The sequence below is a fragment of the Arachis hypogaea genome, chromosome 6, assembly GCF_003086295.3.
Source record: "Arachis hypogaea cultivar Tifrunner chromosome 6, arahy.Tifrunner.gnm2.J5K5, whole genome shotgun sequence".
NCBI classification, from domain to species: Eukaryota; Viridiplantae; Streptophyta; class Magnoliopsida; order Fabales; family Fabaceae; genus Arachis; species Arachis hypogaea.
In genome coordinates, this window is record NC_092041.1 from 533,106 (window position 1) to 549,389 (window position 16,284).

Sequence of the window (16,284 nt, forward strand, 5' to 3'; positions counted from 1 at the left end):
AAATTTTATAAAAATATTTAAATTTTATATCCAATAAATACATACATAAATTAAGAAAATAATTTTAAATGTTAAAATTTAAATATTAAAAAATATATTTAAATTTTTAAAATATAAAATTATAAATTAAAGGATAAATAATATGTAATTTTTTAATTTCATTTTATTCAATTGATTGATATTATTTAAAAAAGTTATAACTTTTTTTATTCTACGTTAAACTAATTGAATTTTATTTTATAGTTAATATTTATTAATAAACACTACAAACTTATCATATGCTATATATATATATATATATATATATATATATATATATATATATATTAATTACTTTATTCATATAAATTTATAGTAGTTAGAACATATGTATAACATGATGTGTTTGTAGTATTTATAAATATTAACTATAAATTTATTATCTTTTTCTTTAAATTTGAAGCACAAATTTAATAACATCAAAAATAAATTTTAAGAAGAGATGATTATATTATAACTTAGATAATATTTATAACAATATAATTTTTTATAACTCTTATAAACTTAAGAATTATTTTTTGATATATTTTAATGTTATTATTTTTGTTATAAATAATTAACAGTGAATATAATTAATTTTTACTATTATAATTTAATTAATGATTTACATATAATCATTTATTTGTTTGTTATATATGTATTTATTTGTATGTTATGATCTTTATTAAATTTATATTTTATTATATACATTATTATATATATATTTATATAACTAAATATAAATACTAATATATTAATATTAAACATAATATTAACAATGGAATATATGTATATATATTTAAAAAAAAATTTTCTTTCTCGTTTTTAGCGAGATGCTTTAAATTTAAAAAAATTGAGAAAACTCTTTAAAACAGTTGTTTTAAGAGTAATTTAAAAAAATAAAAAAAATCTCTAACGGCAAGAAAAGTGAGTCCATCAATCTAAAGTTCAGCATTATATATCTCTATTTTCAAAAATAATATAAAAAAAAGTTTCATATCCAAATTTTTTGGCCGAAAATTTGTGTTTGTGTGTATGTAATATCAGTGCGATTAACAGTGTTGTTTCCTAGAGATATTAGTGATTCCGAAAAAAAAAAGCAATTGTTTGAAGGAACTTTTTGAGTTTTACAGTGTCTAAAGAATTTTATTATGATCATTATATTTATAATACCATCTAGTATATTTTTTTGTTACAATATAATAGCGTCTAAATTAAAGATATCCAAAGCATGCAGCAGCTAAGAAGAAAAAATACTTTTACCTAATTCGAATCTAGAAACTCTCCTCCATTTCTATAATTTTTTTTTGTTCGCCGTTTTTATTGCTGGCCACAATTTCTGTCCTCGTAGCAGTGTCTTCTTTCCGAAACAAATGAATTTTATTTCTATATTATCTTAGTCAAGTCATTGGAAGTTAAGATAATTTCAGTTCTATCATTATCACTATGGCATTCTTTAAATTAGTATAAATTCTATTTATTTTTAATTATTTGTCAAATTTTAGTTAAAAAAACTCTAATAATTCAGACATCATCGTTGTCAGTTTCATCATTATCACCATCGCATCCTTTAAGTTAATGTAAATCCTATCTATTTTTAATTATTTGTCAAATTTTGGTTAAAAAAACTCTAATTGACGCTGTTAGCGTACCACATACGCTGTCACTATATCTTATCCGCAACTCAACCACTAGATTTAGTTTTTTTAGGTAATTTTATAGGATACCAGAAGTTCAGACAATCTCAGTTCTATCATTATCACCATGGCATTTTTTAAGTTAGTGTAAATTCTACCTATTTTTAATTATTTGTCAAATTTTAGTTAAAAAAACTCTAATAATTCAGACATCGTTGTCAGTTTCATCATTATCACCATTGCATCCTTTAAGTTAGTGTAAATCCTACCTATTTTTAATTATTTGTCAAATTTTGGTTAAAAAATTCTAATTGACGCTGTCAGCGTACTGGATACGCTGTCACTATATCTTGCCCGCAATTCAACCACTAGATTTAGTTTTTTTAGGTAATTTTATAGGGCACCAGAAGTTCAGACAATCTCAGTTCTATCATTATCACCATGGCATTCTTTAAGTTAGTGTAAATCCTACCTATTTTTAATTATTTGTCAAATTTTGGTTAAAAAAACTCGAATCGACGCTGTCAGCGTACCGTATACGCTACCACTGTACCTTGTCCGCAACTCGACCACTCAATTTAGTTTTTTTAAATAATTTTATAGGACAAAAACACTTCAATAAACCAAATGCACATCAATATTATCTAAATATCTCAAATTAAAAAATGTAACGTCAAAGTCACAAAATATATTTTTATATAAATTGAATCCAATTAATTCAAATTAGGTGAAAAATGTTATTGAATGAAAATCGAATCAAGTAGATTCGAACTAAGTACATGGTTAAAATACTAATAAATTGAATAGATTGATTTCGATTTATATGTTTGCTTCTCTCATAATTCGAATATAATGAATTTGATTTGCATGGACTTTTGGCTATAAATTTTTTGTTTTGAAAAATAATTTTTTAAAGATAATTTTTAAACAAAATTTTTAGTATTTAAAAAGTTATTATTATTATTATTATTATTATTATTATTATTATTATTATTATTATTTATTTTGTCCAAAAAGATCAACCATTCATACATAATAATTTTATTATTGAGAGTACCTAAGAAGAGCACTAAATAAAATTTTATAAGTATTTATAATATATAAAATAACATATTTTAGTATTCTTTTTAGGTACTCTCAATAATAAGATTATTATGTATAGATTGTTGATCTTTTTGGACAAAATAAATAAAAAGTTGATCATATATAATAATAATATTAAAAATAATATTATTGAGAATATTTTAAAAGAATACCATAAGAGGATGTTGAATGAATAAGTCTATAATAACGTGGGTATAATATATTTTTATTTCTCTCTCTTATAGAAATATTTATGCAAGTTATTAATTTATTTTTATTAAAATTAAAAAATTAAATATAACTTTATATATTAATAAATATATAAATTTATTTAATTTTTATATATTTATATTTATTATAATATTTTTAAAATTAAAAATTTATTTATTAAATATAATTATTATTAGTTGTACTTATTGAAAGTTATTTTTAGTTTAATTTATAAAAAATAAATACTAAAAATTTATTTAAAAATTATTTTTTAAAAATTAATTTAATAAATTATTTTCAAAACAAAAATTTTACAGTTAAAGTCCATGAATCGAATTTATTAGATTTGAATTATGGGAGACGAAGTACACATGTAAATCGAAGTCAATCCATTTAATTTATTAGCATTTTGACCATGTACTTAATTTGGATCTACTTGATTCGATTTTCATTCAATAACGTTTTTCACCTAATTCGAATCCAATAATTTACTAGGTATTTCATTAAATCGAATTTAATCAATTCGATTTATATAGAGATGTACTTTGGGACTTTGACGTTGCATTTTCTAGTTTAGGACATTTAGGTAATATTGATGTGAATTTAGTTTATTGAGATATTTTGTCCTAATTTTATATGTATATTATGTTAGATTTTTGGGCTCCCTTTCTATGTGGAGAAAAAATCCAAATGCTAGTATCCAACCCCATGAATAGTTGAAGTGGTTGAGGTGAGTTAGGGTTGAATGAGAAAGGTCATTTTGAAAGGAGAATACCAAACACTAGAGAGAAAAGAAGAGAGAAAGTTATTTTCGTACATACACAAAGTTGTCTGTGTAAATTGGTCGCTGCAGATTCGTTAACCATTGGATCGAGCTCAAATTTGGACAGTGTGTTCTACACATATAGTTCTTTGATTTCACCGTTCGGATCTTCAATTTGATGTCTGTATCTAGAGATATTGGCCACGCACAGTAGCTCTATTTTTGTGGTATTTTCATCTTCTTGTTCTTGTTTTGAAAGCTTTGAAGTTTGGGTTGTTTGGCTTGTTGTATGCATGTTTTATGCAGTAATTTGTGACTCTTTTGTACCCTATTTTTTTTATCATAGTGAAGCTATATCCTGGTCTTGGTGACTTGTGGTTTTTACTTCTCTCATTGAGGAGGTTTTCCACGTTAAAAATCTTGGTGTGTTAGCTTGTTTCTAATTTCTGGTTTATGTGATTTTTTAGCTGCTATTGGATATTATTGTGCTAATGTTAATACTTGTTGTGAGTAGATATTATTGCTCCTCTAATTCTTGCAATTAGGGAATTGTGTTTTATTCCTATCAAATTGGCATCAGAGCTCAGTTTTAGGTATTTGGTTATAATTTGTTTGAAAGATGGAGGCAAATAATTATACTAGGATGATAAGTTTGAATGACACTAATTACCATCTATGAAAGGGCAAAATGAAAGATTTGTTGTTTATCAAAAATCTATATTTACCCGTATTTTCTACACAAAAATCAGAATCTAAAATAGATGAAGAATGGGAATTTGAACACCAACAAGTTTGTGATTTTATTAGGCAATGGGTGGATGATAATGTTTATAATCACATTGCTAATGAGACTCATGCTAGAGCTTTGTGGAATCAAATTGAATCCTTGTATGCTTTCAAGTCTATCAATAATAAATTGTACTTGTTGAATATGTTGATGAATTTGAGATTTAAGGAGGGGTCACAAGTATTAAATCACTTGAATGAATTTCAAGGAGTTCTTGATCAGTTGTCAAGCATGGGAATCAAGTTTAAAGATGAGGTTCAAGGATTGTGGTTGCTAAATACTCTACCAGATTTTTGGGAGACATTTTGTATCTCTCTTACTAATTCTACTTCGAATGGTAAAGTAAGCATGCAACTTGTTAAAGGTGGCATTTTAAATGAAGAGATGAGACATTGTTTTATTAGGTAGACATAACGACGGGTAAATGTGTCACGAGCCGGCCTCGTGGTCAAGGTAGAAGGAGGGTGACTATTGGCTCCCATGGGACTTCTCAGTCCTCACCTTCTACCTCGATTGTCCCTGATTCATCATATGATCAGTTCTTTATCATGGTCCCTAATTCTAACTAAGTGGGTCCTACTGTGCCATTCCTTCTCTAAGCAGTCGTCATGCTGCTTCACTAGAGTGGATCCTTTCACCTCCTCCACTCACTCAGCAGCCCACTACCTCCACGACGTCACATCTAATGAGAGTCACAACAATGTCGCAATCCTCTCATAGATTCCAGCTAGATGCCCAAGCACCGCTGGTAATCGTACGGATGACGATTTGGTCTGATGACTTTACCACGTGAGTACTATTTTAATTGGTTTTAAATGCAATTTATTTTAAAATAATTAAACAACATTTGTGTTTACTAATCTTAAATTTTTTATTGATAGATTTGTGCCAGATAACAATACATGTACACAGGAGGGAACCACTGTTGTTATGTTGATGTACGACAACTAATGACCAAGCTACAAAAAGATACCTGCTGAGACCAGAGAGCGATGATTTCAGAACTGGACGATAAAAGCTCTATACATTCAAACTTTAGTTAGTTTATATCTTCTATTTCATTTAATTATGTGTTTAATTTTGATTAATTAGTACTAAATATTTTCTTGTATAGAAAAAAATTATATGAGAGAAGACTGACGATGGCATGATCAATAAGATCTTCGACCATCGGATGGCAAGGCGGCTTCATCAGCAGATGCTTGAGGACGACGTGAGAGGTGCGACCATTTTATTCAGTGGCTCCACCTGGATGTTAAGAAGGCCTTCTACGTTTATTGGGAGACTGATGAGGGGTTTAGGCATTGCCGACTCACAAATAAGGCAAACAAGGCATTTGCTAGGTTATCCAAATATATTAGTTGGTCAGCGACTTCACGAACACAAAGGCCAGGTTGGTATGTAACTTGTTTTAGTATGTTAAATTAGTTTTCTCTTTGACATATAATGTAATTGTCAATTGATTTATCCTATTGTTTTAATAGGTGCAGTATAAGTCATTTGATCGTAAGACGATGATGACAGAGACCTTTAAGTATACTCACATCTTGAAGGAGAATAAGGAAAAATTTTTCGATCAGCAGTCTCAAGATTATTATGTGAGTAAATATCATGTTTTAAATCATAACATATAACGTCATGTTTCAATCAATTAGCGTCTTACTTATTGTTGCATATAACGTAATATATAGAAATTCTATACGCATAGGTTGGAGACCGTGAGCTAGTAATCTCAACAGAATGGAGAGGATGACTACAAAAATCGTGTCCACGGAATAGGGTTATTTTTCGCCGGTAGCCTCAGCACCTCCACCTTGAGGGCTTTGTCCGCTTTAGTCACTAGCCCTATCAATCTTGAAGTCGTCGATTTGCAGGAGCAGGTTCTCGGCCTCACCCAGAACATTTAAGACCAGGCTCACCAATCCCCTTATTTTTCTTTAACATGTGAGTATATTTGAAGATTTCAGCCATCATTGCATCATGGTACAAAGATTTAGACAATACATATTGAACAAATATGTTAAATCAAGTGAATTAATTTAAAAATTAAAAATAAAATAAATTTAATATATTAAAACAAGTTATATACCATTCTGACCTTTATTTTCATAAAAATGGTTGAATTGCCAATATACTTGAACACCTTGACTGATGTTTGATTGGCCTTATTTGTGGATTGGCAATCCTTGAACCTATCCTCATTCTCTAAATTTTCGGAAGGATTTTGAAAAGGGCCATTAGACAACTTTTTCACACTTTTATTCTAAAACTATATCCTAAAAAAATTAAATTTAGTATAAAACTTAAACAATTTAATATATTTAAAGATAAAAAATCAACCTAATCATTACATGAGAAAATCACAAAATTAAATGTAACAGCGTGAATAATCCACAATTAAAGCTACACCAAATTCAAAAACAAAAACAAAATCCTGAAAAGGAAACTAAGTAACTTTATTAAAGTACATAAAATAACATATTGAACCTAGATAATCTTAGTTACCCTAAATTTTATTAAAACCCCATAAATAACATAATCTGAAGTAAATAAAAATTTTAATAACTGAACAGAAATCACAAGTTAAATCAATATATATATTTTCAAAACAAGAATATACCCAAAATTACAATATAATTAAAATTTTGATGCATTAAAATATTAAACCTAAATAATCCTAATTCCCCTAAATTTTATTAAAACCTTATAAATAACACAATCTAAAGTAACTAAATTTTTATTAAATGAAACAAACTCACAACTCTAATCATTATGTAAATATTCAAAACATAAATATACCCAAAAATTAATTAAAACTTTGATTAATTAATACAGAAAAATTTGACAATAAAATTGGTTTCATTAAAATGAGTTATTGACGATAAAAGGCGCACCAATTTAAATACATTGCGCAGTGTCTGTTATTGTCAAATTTTTTAACAGAAATATAAATCCAACAATAATATTTCAATTTTAAAAAAATTAAATACCAAACCGTCGCAAAAATCAATAGTAAAATTGTCAATAATAGCACACATTTCTTGCCGTGTTAGTAGAAAGAACTTTTATAATTCTAGAATGCATTTGAAAGTGACCTAATGGAAAAATACTTTTAATCTTTTCTATCTAAAAAACAATAATAATGTGATTCATATTCTTGCATATGAAGATTATTGATTTTCATTTTCTCTTTTATTTCTTTTTCTTAAATTTGTTTTGTTTACTTGTAGTATTTGAGCAAATAAATTATGGGAATATCTTTCAATTCATACAGAATTATTATGTCACTTTTTTTCTACAGTTTATCACATGACGATCATTTAACCAACTCTATTTCAATGATTATTTCTATTCAATAATCATAATCAAATTATTAGTAGTTTTCTTTCTATATATCTTTAATTTAATTTATTTATCATATCAAATATATACCAAAAATAACTACTTCATAGGATATACATTGAATATAATATCAATATAATATTTTCGGTGGAATAATATACTAATATATACACCAATTATTAGAGATACAATAAATTTTCTCATTATATAAACTTTATATATAATCAATTTTAATTACAATAAGTGCTCTATATTATAGAGGAAAAAGACAAAGAGACACTATAAGAGTGGCTACAAAGATACACCCCCACTAGAGAGAGATATAATTTGTCGGATTTAAATTTGACCAACTTAGTTTATAGTTTATTAATTTAATTTAAATATAGAAATTTGCAACACCTGTTTAGATTTGTTCCTATTGACTGCACCTACAAGGGATCATTGATCTCTATAATGGTAGCATCTCTTTAATTTATTATATTCTTAATTAATTACCTTTGTTTAACAAAATATAATAACTCTCACAACATAACATATAACAAGGGACATGTCTTGTATGGTATATAGACTTTTCTAGTTTGGGAATATATTATTTAATTAATGATGTAAAATATATTTTCAGGTATTAGATATATATTTTTGAGAATTTAATTTTTATATTTGCAGATAATGAGAATAAGGTTTAGTACGTAAAAATACTAAAATATCTTTCATAATAATAATACAAAACATATAATTGAATATATATGTACATATGTAGAGGAGATCTTAATAACTATAATATAGATTCCCTGAAATTTGTATAACAAAAAAAATCTTAATTAATTCTCAAGATTGTTTTTTAAGTTCCTAAGAATTTTTAATATTAACAAAAATAAATTATTAAAATACGCCTGCTAGAAATATTATTCTCAACTATAAAAATACAATTTCTAACCTTAAAACAAATTAATTAAAATGCTCCCAAAATACATATTTTTATTACTAAATTATTTATGACTCGTCTGAAAAGTTTCAAAAGTTATTTTTTTGAGCTTTATTTAACTTGTAAAAAATAGTAGTATTAATGTCTGAATAATTTTTAAAATTAAATTGTAACTTTTTAAAAAATTATTTAAGTATTTATGAAAAAGTAAAAAAAAAGGACTTTTTTCATAATAAAAATTTTTTTATCACAATTTTTTTAAAAAATAAGTACTTTTAGAACTACAAAACCAAATACAAAATAATTTATTTATAAGTTATTTTTAAAACAAAAAATTAATTAAATTATTTACCCAAATTGAATTAAATAGATATATAATAAATGTAATATTTTTATCAAATAAAAAAATAGTAATATATTAGATATGCAATACAAATTAAAAATGAGTATATAAAATTTTTCCCTTTAAAAAAAAGCAAAGAGATAGACACAACAATCTATTTTCTTCTATAAACTAATTATACAAATCTCAACTAGAAATAAAACAGAATCTGAACGTGACCGGCCGTTTACCAAAATATACAAAGCAAAGATCATGGAATTATATTACGAAGAGATAATATAGGTGATTATATTGTCATGAACATCTAATCATAATAATAATAATAATTTTTTTTAATTGTCCATGGTATTTTTTAGCTCATCAACGGGTTAATTAAAGACTAATTATTACGAATTTGAATTTCATTTAAAAATTCCAGTTAATAAATTATTACATATATAAGATAAAATTCAAATTTTCAACACTTATTCAAACAAACGAGTAAATTAACTGTTCAACCAACTTGTTTATTATATTGTTAACTACTTGTAGTATTGCTACTTGACTAGCTAAATTTATGAATGTGAAAGTGAGAAATTAAAGAAGAGATTAATATGATGAGAGAGAGGGGAATGTGGACTCTCCTATGAAACACATGAGACCACATGCAAGGCTGCTTATTTTACAATTTGGAATAATATTTGGACTTTGCCTGTTAATTAGCTTATAAATTGTAAGTAAAATAATAATCAAATACTGCCTTTGACTTTGACTTGAATAGCAGCTTCCATATGATTCCTTAGTCAATGCAACTACACCATCATATATAACTCATTTATATATTACTGGTGTAAAAACCATAGACTTATTAATATCATAATATCATGAATTATATATGTACCAACACCATGGTTAAAATTAAATGATAAATATTTTAATTTTTATTAACTGTTTTTTTTTTATTTTAAACTTTGATAATAGGAAAGGAAAAAAAAGGATTGAAATATCTTTAGTTCCTTTGTAAAAATTCAATTAAATTGAATTAGGTTATTTAAATTTCTGATAATAAGAAAAAAGCATAAACGTCAGTAATTCAATTAAAATAAAAATATAATTAATTATATTTTTTTTATAATAGGTATTTTTTGGTCACTTTAATGTGTTTTGTTCTATTTTTATTATCATGACTTTAGAATGAGAAAATGTGATGGACCCTTCCCTTCACATGCATTTTTCTGAATTAATTCAAGTAAATTGATTAATAAACTAAAACAAAAATCACGGTGGCCATATATATATGGAATGTCTCGTAATTCTTGTAGTTATGAGCAAGAATTAAGGTCTACCAGATAGTGAGTGTTCTTCCATTCCCAAATATCTCTCAGTGTAAAAAAACAGTGCAAATTCTGTGTCTATCTTCAATTATATTGTTTCCTGGACCCAAACCATAATTTTATTAAGGGTTTTGAATATTTTCTAAAGATAATTTCTACTAGAAATTTTTTGAACGAACTTTTTTCTAATAAATTTATTATAAATGTATTTATTTTTTTATTTTTTAATATACTTTTTATATTAAAAATTTCTTACAAATTTTTTTCACCCCAACTTTACAGATTAAAGACTGATTTCTCACAGATTTAAATTCTATTAAGAGTTTGTTGTTCGACAATGAATTACTATACTTACAAGACTGAATTGAAACCATCAATATTTTTTTAAGCAGACTGATAAACTAATTACTTGACTAATCCAAATTAATTAAAAACTCTTATAAGCTAAGTATCCTTAGTTAAATTTTAGCATTTTATATATATATATAATAATTAATGTGTCTCCTTCTATTAGTTTAAACTTTTGAAAAAAATAATTTTATGATATAAAATTAGAATCTTTATGATCGAAAAATATAGAGTTCGATTTTTATTGGACTCCAAAAAGAACTAATTTTAGCATAAGCCAAAAAGAAAAAAAAAAAGAAAAAAAGAGTTTATACAAAAATTCAAATAAAAAAATTAGTTTAAAATGTATAGTAGAAATATAATTATTTATGTATTTTTTTATTAATTTAAATTTTTAGAAAAAAATAATTTTATGATATTTAAATATATTAGTTTTTTTTATCGAATCTAAAGAATAAAAGAGAGAATAAATTTTTAAAAAAATATGTATATTATAGATATAGATAGATAGGGACGTCATATTTTGGAAAGTCGTGGCGGGGGATGCATATATTTGGAGGCATGTGCAAATTGAAAATGACAAAATTGGAGTTATTCTAAGAATTCACAATTTATTTAATTATTATGAATAATTAAGTATGAGGAGAGAAAGACAAAGTTAAGAGTACAATATATATTATTGCAATCTCTAATATATAATTATTGTGACAAGGAATTTCGTGATAGCGATATTGTTTGATAAATGCTGTTGCCTAGCTAGTTCGTTTTTATTATTAATGATTATTGGACATAATCATTTTGAAAAAAAAAAAAATTCAACACTAACCTAAATCAATGATCACTACTTACTGGGCTAATTAATACCCTGTTAACAAACAAGCCTGATCCTTTTAATCACTTGACATGTCCAAGATAATTAGCAGTTACTTTCATTTTTTTTAATTTTGAAATTTAATAATAATAATAATAATAATAATAATAATAATAATAATAATAATAATAAAAGATTCTTAACATAGGAGTAGTATTAGGTTTAACTCAATTAAAAAATTATATTATAAATAAAAATATAATATAATAATATAAAATATGCATGATGTAATTAAAAATTCTAATTTTTTTATTTTAATTCTAGAAATTTTTATTCTATTTTTTTTATTTTTATCTGGTATCATACTATTTGTAATATTTACTTATATAATGTCAATAAATTAAATAAAGAAATTTATTTATAATATTATATTTACATTTACATTTGTTTTTTACTTTTTAAGTGAAAAATAAGTAGATGTGTTAATATATACTGATTTTAAATCCAAACAATTCATATTAGTAATGTTTGTGGACATAATAGTAATTTTTCAATAATACTGTTATTAGTTATTACTATCTTTACCAACATAGGTATTTACGTAATTTTGGAGGCACATAATAGTTTTGAAGAGAACCAACTTAGGTTGGTCGAGTGGTCAACTCATTCATACGCTTAAGTAAGTGTCAGAAATAAAGTTGACAAGAAAAAAAATAGTGACAGTCATTTTCTTAATTTTTGTTGGTATTTATTTATTTGCCTTTTTGGGAAATCTTTTTCCGCGATTTTCTTAGTTTGTTATAGATTCTTGTGAAGAAGCTTCCACACACATATTAGATGGTTCAATTGGAGATTTTGCATAGTACATAAAATGAAAGCTTGTCCTCTATAAAGAACTTTATGGTTAGATGTAACGTTTTTTTTTTTTTTTTTGTATTGGAAGATGGATGTAATGTATGAATGAACAAACTAAAACATATAGTTAGCTTTTCTTTGTAGTATTTGATGCATATGCATGTAAGATTTTACGCACATTATCCATTTCGTCTAAACACTTGATAGGGGAAAATCCATATTTTTTTGGACTATACATACATACATACATACTACTTAGACAATTAATATTTTTTATGGTAAACATTATTTTGACATTAATATTTTTTTTAACAATTAATATACATTTTTTAATTTTATTAATTAAAAAAGTTAAATATGCAATTATTTAATTAATTAATAATAACTGTATTTTTATATTAATATCAAGAGTGTTTGATATATGAATATTATTATTGAAAATATTGCCAAGAAATTATATTATTTTTTAAAATTATTTTTTAATCTGGCAAGTTAAGAATTAATCTGTTACCAATGATAATTTAATTTAAAAATTTGTATACACAAGATGAATTTAAATATCTTATACTTATTTAAATGAATAAATGAACTGATTAATGATTATTCTATCCATTAAGTTGGTTGGAATTAATATAAGGTTTAATTTCTGTTGGTTGCTATAGTTTCGTCAAATTTTTAATTAAATTTTTATATTTTTTTTTTATTTGAGTCCCTACACAATTTTTTTTACTTGGGTCCCTATTTAATTAAACCAATTACTGTTAAAAAAGATCTAATTAAAAAAAAAAGATAGTGCAAAGATGAAATTAAAAAAAATATATATAAAAACCTAATTAAAAGTTTCACAAAATTATAGGAACAACAGAGTAATTAAACCTTAATATAACGTTATTATCATAAATAAAAGTGGGCCAAAGAAATGGCAGATTGCCATATACTAAAAAAATTGAAATATGGGCAAAATGTGAATACAAATGGAATTTCCACAACTAGGGAGTGCCTATATATAGGATAGTGAGAGAAATTGATTTTCATAGGGTGGAGGACCTTAACACCATTGGGAATGGACCAAAAATTGGTTTGCATTTCAGGTGAACCTTGTGGACTAGTATTATTTCTACAAATTTTGAATGGACCATAATAATGACAACAAAAGCTAGAACAAACTCTTTTATCTCTTTTCTCTTTCTCACCAAAGCTTATCCAAATCAACAATCATAATTTTTGAGGCCCAATTATCATGGACCGTGAGATCATCAACATTAATAAACTTAGTGAGATTACAGTTGTGATGCCTATAAAATGTTAGATAACTATAGGGGGGGTCCAATACCATATAGCATGGTCCCTAACTTTTTTTTATTTTTTTTTAATTGGGTGTACCTATTCTTGAGTAATGGGTATGTAATGTAACCCTTGTGTGATTGTGCTAGTCAGTGGTGGAAACTATTGGGGCCAGAGCCATGTGAATTCCGAATGGGTTTGGCGGAACAAATTACAAAAGTTTCAATCTTAAGACTTTGTGATTTTTTAATCACATTATATTTTAAATTAAATATATTTTCTTTTTTGAAGGGAAGTTCCTATCAGCAGCGGATTATATCGTAGCAATTAGCAAATAAGTTGCGACTTCATTTTCATTCAATTTTAGGTTGACTTACAAATAACACAAATCATTGTTAGGATAAACGAATTTTTGCACTTTTCTCCATGATATGATAATAAGAAAATCAAAACAACCCATGTGTTCCTAGACCACAGTTTTTCATTCCATTTTTTTTAATTTTATTCACTCAAAGTTGGGCTTTTTTGGTATGAAAAACCCAACTGGTGTACAGTTTCTTATCCAAACAATTTATAATGCAGCATGACAATGTCAAAGATTTGATTTAAGTTTGACGCTGACATCCAATTGGAATTTTGTTTGAGTGGCTAAATATGTTGTCTCTTAATATATTGTATTTAAATTTAAATTTTGATGATAACCAATTAATAGATAGAATCCTTAAATATGTCATATGTGTGTGAGTATGTAGTATCTATAAGTGTATGATGCCTAAGATTAGGAATTGTTGAATCCATCCGACACAAAAAAAAGTTTGAAGCATGCAGTAAAGAACTTCAAAAAATTGAAGCATATAATATTTACAAACTTAGAAGGCTCATTCCCAATTTATTTCATTAATTTTCTAGTAAAATATAATCTTTTACTTTATACTTGTAAATGAGGTTAACATTTTATTTGGATAGATAATGAAAAATAGGAGAAAGAAAATAAGAAAAACAATAAGTAGAAAGAAAATAAAAGTAAAAATTGATTATTTTATATGTTGTTTGGATAAAGAGAAAATAGATAGAAAGAAAATAGAAAAAAAATTCTTTTGTTTAGATAAAAAAAAAAGAAAAAGAAAAAATTATAATAAAAAATTATATTAATACTCTTAAGTCTTTTATTTTTTATTAATTAAAAGGTGAATTAGTAATTTTATCCTTATTTACACATTTTTTCTTCATTTTCATCTCATCTTCGAGGCATACTATTTTTTTTCTTGCACCCCATTTTGCTTTCTTATCCAAACATCAGAAACTCATATTTTGATGAATTTTCTTTCTTCACACTTTTTTTCTTTCATATTCTCTTTATCCAAATCATGTGTAAGAAAAAATATGTGAAAAAAGATATTAAATGATAAAAATTCACATTTTACCTAATAATTAAAAAAAATTAAGAAGATTTACTCTCTCCTTTAATTCGTAATAAACTTTTTTGAATGGCTAAATTTGCAACTTTATTGGCATTTACAAAAGATAAGTGGTGACAAGAAATTTGGTGATACACCTAAAAGATACATAAAAAGAGTAATGAAATTTGACTTTTTTGTTTTCTTTTTGCATTGTATGTCTTTTTTTTTTTAAATAATGAAATTAACAAGAACGACAAAATAATAATGGACAAAGACGACAAGAACATAAAAAATGATACAAGAGGCATTGTAACTTCTTTTTAAGACATAAGAAGAATAAATAAGGATTAATCTAATACCTGAAATCTGATATCAAATGATACGAAATAAAGATAAACAAAAAGATATGAAATTATGAATTGAAATTGAATAAAAAATATATTGAAATTGAAATTGAAATTGAAACAAAAATGACGGGTTAAAATTGAATACAAAAAGAAGCACTTCTCAAATTAACTTGCCTACACCATAGTTTGGGAATTGAATCAAATGAACACTCAATCTTCTACCTAATTCCTCAATGCAACAAGAGAGTGATTCATTCAACCTCACTTGTCCACACCATGATTTTATCACGAAATTAAAAAGTGTTTTGACACTCCTCTAATCTCTTTAGATATGACGACTAAATAGTTTTTTTATTAGATTAAAATAAAGAAAATTCTAAACCCACAAATATAGATCTCAATTAAGTAACTAAATAAACAAAATTAAAATACATCAAATTAAACTAAATATTTTAAAATATAAACTGATAACTTTTAAATAATACTTAAACTTTTTATATCACAAATATTTAAAGCACGTATCAATAATTTATGATAAAAATAAATGAGTGTTACTCGCATTGTTCAACCCGATTCGACATGCATTTTTGTGGATCGATCTGAGTTGGTGAGGTGATTGAGTCATTAACTTTCACCCACTAGCTCGACCATTTAGTTAGCAACTTGGCTAAGACATTAGTTTTCACTTTTCACGTAGAAGTATAAGAAATATATGATTTTATTATAGGTAATATGGTGAAGAGTGAAGATTTACTTCTTTTAAAAAAATCCAACAAAATTGAAGAAATTCCCTTGTGTCATTTCAAGACAAAGCTTGC